We start from the raw sequence: 6,284 nt of genomic DNA, 5'->3' as shown, positions 1-6,284 counted from the left end.
TTACCTCCTGGATTTTGACATCTTGTGACTTTCAAAAGGTCACAGATGTCCTCTGGAGAGATGAAATTGCTGGAAACCTGGGACGCTTAATAAATGGGATGCTTGTGCACTTAGAGGAAAGTAAAAACAAGTACCTGAGAACGCCACGCACCTGACGTCCTAGGTAAGGCTCCCTCCCCACACCGCTGATGGCCAGGTGCAAGCCTGGTGTGCAGAGGACCAGGTGCAGCTCTGAGAACATTCCGGCAGCCCTGCTGCTTCCTCTGGAGCCTTCCCACAGCCTGGCACATCCCCCTTTATCACACCAACTCTGTCTGATGAGAAAGAAAACTCAAACATGTAGGATAACTTTCCCCAAATCACAGAGTGAGTCCAAGACATGCCCACTTGACGGAGAAGATGACGCTAGACCCCGGGTTAACACGAACCCAAAATCTCTTTGAACGAAGATGTCCTTCTGCGTCCCCCTAAGGCCTTAAGTCCATTTCCTCAGACCGCCCTGCAGCCCCACAGGACCGCCGGGGCCTGGCCTGGGCACAGGTGACCAGAGAGAGGCTCTGTGGCTGCCAGCCCACTGCCACATGGAGCCAGCCTAGTGAAGACGGGGGTGTCATGCGATGCTGCACTAGCTGTAACCGAGTCACTGCGTTTCCAGGCTGGGGATACATAATTAGGAACCAGAAACAATGCTATTTTTCTTCCATTTTGGCAAAGGCTTAGCTACTCTTAGTTTATTTTAATTCAATGTCGAAAACTGAGAAGGTTTTTAAACTGTCTTAACCTGTTAGATGAGGAGCCCCTGTGGCTCACTGGTTAGGTGCTCAGCTGCTAACTGAAAGGTCGGGGATTCAAACTCACCAGCCACTTTGTGGGAGAAAGATGTGGCGGTCTGCTTCTGTAAAGATTACAGCCTTGGAAACCCTGTGGGGCAGTTCTACTCTGTCCTTCAGGGTTGCTAAGAGTCAGAATGGACTCAACGGCCATGGGTTTGCTTTTGGCTAACCTATCAGGTAAGTAGTCCCTGGGTAGAGCAAACAGTTAAGCACTCGACTACTAGTTAAAAGGCTGGACATTCAAATTCACACAGAGGCGCCTTGAAGACAGGTCTGGCGATCTGCTTTCAAAAGTTCACAGCCTTGAAAACCCTATGGAGCGATTCTACCCTGCACACCTGGGGTCGCCATGAGTTGGAATTGACTGGACAGCAACTAACAACGATAATAACAGCCTGCGAGGCCAATATAATAGAAACTCCTAGCAAGTTTCAGTATTCTTGGGACAAAAGCAAGCAGAAGGATTTTCTAATACATACAGTAAGTTCAGGCTGCAACATGCTTAACTGGGTGATGCCCACAAACTCATGAATGGCGAATGTCAACAGCCCTTTAAAGTTTCTACAACGCCTTAAGCATTATCTCATTAAGAGATATACATCCCAGAGCGAACACATGATGTTGTTGTTGTTGTTAGGTGCCATCCAGTTGGCTCTGACTCATAGCAACCCTATGCACAAGAGAACAAAACACTGCCCGGTCCTGCACCATCCTCACAATTGTTGTTACGCCTGAGCTCATTGTTGCAGCCACTGTGTCAATCCACCTCCTTGAGGGTCTTCCTCTTTTCCATTGACCCTGTACTTTGCCAAGCATGATGTCCTTCTCCAGGGACTGATCCTTCCTGACAATATGTCCAAAGTATGTAAGACATGGTCTAGCCATCCTTGCTTCTAAGGAACATCCTGGTTGTACTTCTTCCAAGACAGATTTGTTCATTCTTCTGGCAGTCTGTGGTATATTCAATATTCTTCACCAGCACCACAATTCAAAGGTGTCAATTCTTCTTCAATCCTCCTTATTCATTGTCCAGCTCTCATATGTATATGATGTGACTGAAAATACCATGGCTTGGGTCAGGCGCACCTTAGTTTTCAAAGTGACACTTTAAAGAGGTCCTTTGCAGCAGATGTGCCCGATGTAGTGCGTCATTTGATTTCCTGACTGCTGCTTCCATGGGCGTTGATCGTGGATCCAAGTAAAATGAAATCCTTGACAACTTCCATCAACTGCCTCTTGATCTACGTAAAGGTTCCTCATGAGCACAATTAAGTGTTCTGGAATTCCCATTCTTTGCCATGTTATCCATGAACACACGATAGACTTTTAAAATTATTTGTAGCTAAACTGATACAATGTGAGAGAAGCAGAGTGAGGAGAGAACACGGAGAAAAACTATTAAAGAAAAAAATGCATACTAATATTAGCTACTTTTCTGTAAGTTCTTATTATGGAACGTGGCGCAGAAGTAGAGTGGATTGCCTGAGATGACACAGTCCCTGGGCAGCCGCCAGGGTTAGAACTCACAGCCTGGCTCCCTCTCTCTAATGCACTGCCCCCCCCCTTCATGTGTCAGTCCTGTTGGGGATGACAGTTTTGGATAAAACTGTAAGAGATTCAAGACAAACGGAAGGAAAGGCTGGCTTGATGTAGCCATAAAGCAGCAAAACATTAACAAGTTCTAAAGTAGGAAAGAGTCCCTGGGTGGTGAAGATGATTAATGTGCTCCGCTGCCATCCAACATGTTGGCACCTCGGAAGAAAAGCCTGGTGATCTGCTTCTGAAAACTCAGCCACTGAAAACCTTACGGAGCCCAGTTCTACTCTGACACATGTGGGGTCATCATGAGTCAGAATCCACTTGATGGCAACTGGTTACTGTTAAGGTGAAAAACGTAGAAGAAAACGGCGAAATCCCCGAGGTCTACAATAAAGACTCTGAGGAACTGTGTTATGAATAAGCCTGAGGGCGTCTAACACTGACCAGGGCAAGCATGGGGCATGTGGTGTGATCTCCATCAGCGACAGGTAAAGCTCAACCCAACTGTTGGTTTGTTGAAAATTTGGTCCATGAAATTCTCTAAATGAAGATAATACCTAGACAACTAGTTTACTGAAGTTTAGAACATGAACAACACCGTGGTCTGGGATAGATAGACTAGTAACCACAAACTTGACTGATCCGTACACTTCAGGGAGTATGTTACTGGGGTACGACGGTCAGGGAGCACTTTCCCTCTGGTATTCCAGGGCAAAGCTAAGCACGGACTCAGGCCTTTTGTCTCCTTCAATATGATACAGAGCTGCTTCATGATATAAAAATCCAATTATCAAAATTACAAAACAACTTAATTACAAAACTAAATTAAAAAAAATGATGGTCTTAGAAGATTTCTTAAAATAGATATTAAGTACACTAGGTTTTTACTCTTCCTTAAAACTATTCATCTGCTAGATAATGCAAAATAATAATAATAATACGGTGAAGGATTAGAGGATAAACAACCAACAAAAAGCCAGCAGGCGGTTTTATCCTCTTGTCTTTGTAAAACATGTGTAGCCAAAAAGTTGAATAATTCAAAAAATATTAAGGATTTTGGCTAAGCATTTGGCTGAAAATAAAGCTGCATTCCAACAAAACTCCTGAAAAATATAAAATGCATTTCAAATAAATAAAAGGTGAAAATGTGAAAAACAAAACAAAAAAAATGGTAGAAAATAAATATAGACGACTTACCAGAAACAAAAACAAAAAAGTCTTGAGATACACAAGGCATTTGAAAGCATGCTAGGACACTCAGAAGCCACTGGCAACAACTTAACAAGCTGGCCACAACCGTGCCGCTGTCAGTTTCTTAATTCTGCCAAACGTGCCATGGTTACGAAGCTGGCAATGCTGGGGGAAGCTGGGTGAGGGGCGCATGGAAACTCACTGCACTATCTTTGCAACTTTTCCTTAAATCTAAAATTACTCCAAAATAAAAAGTTAAAAACGCTCAGACTACATAAAAAATACATAAATTTTTCAACAAAAACTTCCATGGACAAAATCAAAATAGAAATGACATCTTTCTTTAACATGAAAAAAGTTTCCATAAATCAGTAAGAAAAAGACAAAATAACCCAACAGCCCAATAGAAAAAAAAAAAAAAACATTTCACTGAAGAAACACAAATGACCAATAAACCTAAGGACAGATGCTCAACCTCACTCAGATAAACACAAAACATTAAAACAAAGAGAGGGCAATCTGAAAAGATCTAAATGTTAAATTGCAATTCTAAGAATGTAGCCTACACAGACTTGCAGAATTACACGAAGATGTTATATGTCGGCAGAGGGAAGTTCGTGATTGTATTGCTTGAAATAGCATCAAACCAACCAAGGGCCAAAACAAAGCAAAAAAGAAAAGAAAACTGGAAAGACTCTACACGTATATTAACAGGAGACTGTTTAAGTGGAAAGAGACGCTGGTACCTCGTTTTGGGTACGTCTTGAGTCGACTCCGGATCCTGACAATCCCATGTGTGTCAAAGCAGAACTGTATGCCATAGGGTTTTCGATGGCTGATTTTTTTGGAAGGAGATCATCAGGCCTTTCTTCTAAGGCACCTCTGGGTGGACTTGAACCTCCAACCTTTCCGTTAGCAGCTGAATGTGTTAACCGCTTGCACCACCCAGGGGCCCCTTCGGTACATAAATATACAATAAAACACTACATAGTCCTCACACACAAAAAAAGCTGTCTCCATCATGCTGTGCAAAGCCTACCGATGGCACTGTCTATCCCAAGATTGTCATAATAGACGAAATTGTTACAAGACATTTCTCATATGAACACAATTTAATATTAATATCCACAGAACTGGAAACTGTTCTAATTTGCTTTGTCTTAATTTATTTCTATTCCTAAGCATCCGGAGTACAGTAACTTTGTAGCGTATTCAAATATTATACTTAATTTGAAATTCCTAAAAACTGGAAAGAAATATTAAAATGATGGAAGAGAACAATGTCACATAGTCGACTAGTGGCCACCTGCTCAGAAGACTCATCTAGCACACCTAAATGAGGCTGCCACAGGAGGAGGACTTAGTGGACACGACCAAGGAAATTTAAACGGAGGCCTTTGGAAAGCCCATTGATTTAATTTAATTAAAATGCACCTAGAATTGCTAAATGGAAAAAGCCAGAACAAGGGCCTGTCATCGCACTAAAGGTTCTCGCATGCGTTAAGAGGTTAATTTATATTTTGCTCTGATTCATGGATGTAAGAGTAATATTTATATCAGATATTCATAGCTTACTGAGATGATTGATATCAATTTCTCTTCATGATATGGCCAGCAAATAAAACACACAGCGGTTCTAATATAAAGAAATAACATGTGACAAGGTTCCCTAAAACATTTCCATTTTGGACCTCACAAGCTAAATTGCTTTTGCTGGCCCCTTCCACCTCTCAGCATGGTTGACAGACAAATTGATCGAAACATTGGAAAATAATATGCTTGCAAAATTTCTCTGGGTGAGTTTTCAGTCTTTTGAATTTTTCATACAAGAACAAAATGAAAGATTGCCTCCTTGATTTTTCCTCCATTATGCGTTCTCATCTCATGTACCAGAGGAACATACAATACTTCAAACAGCAGCGATACATTGTAAACAAAATGTGTAACATTTTTCATAAAACACCCAAGCTGGGCGAAGTTAAAAGACCGGGTAGCAGGCCTCTCTGCCCCGCAGACCCTGTTGTTCAATTATAATGAATTCATACATTTGAAGTTGCCTGAGGGTCTCTCATTAGACTTAGGGGTGTTCATTACAGGAAACATTGCTTGTATCATTTAAGAAGTAAGAAGGCTGGGTGATGTGATTAGAAATGTTGACAGTTGAGGTGTGTAAAGAATATGTCATTCACTCACATTTTCCAACTTCAATAATTAGGATCCCTCATTTTTTATGAATTCTTTAGAGCCCCCTTTGCACCGCGGATACAGGGACGCAAGAGGCGACACTCCAAACACCGGGCCGCACACACCGATGGCTTAACTGATTTCTGGCGTGACTTCTTCCTCTTGGGTGTGTTGCTGCCATGTAACAGGCAAACAGATTATACATACAGTATATATATGAGAAATTCTAATTATGCTCAGCCACATATAACCAAAGATGCAGAGAAAACATAAAAACATCCATGTATCACATAAACAGATCTTGTCTCCGAGTTAACAACCGTAAGTGCTTCTACTTTCTGTTCTTCCGACACCCTGGGCCCTCAGGCTTGTAAAGAATTTTTAAATTAATGTCTGTAGTGTTAGAGGATAGGCACAGTCCTCATACATTTAAATCTACACCTCATGAAAATTCTTATTAACTAAATTTTTCCCTCAGTACTCGCAGGTCAAGAATCGATGCATAGTCAATTTTTTTCAGTCAGAATTAAACAAATC

Source organism: Elephas maximus, chromosome 16, assembly GCF_024166365.1.
Source record: "Elephas maximus indicus isolate mEleMax1 chromosome 16, mEleMax1 primary haplotype, whole genome shotgun sequence".
In the NCBI taxonomy this organism is placed as follows: domain Eukaryota; kingdom Metazoa; phylum Chordata; class Mammalia; order Proboscidea; family Elephantidae; genus Elephas; species Elephas maximus.
The sequence above is the reverse complement of the archived record's forward strand: the minus strand, read 5'-3'. Positions refer to the sequence as shown.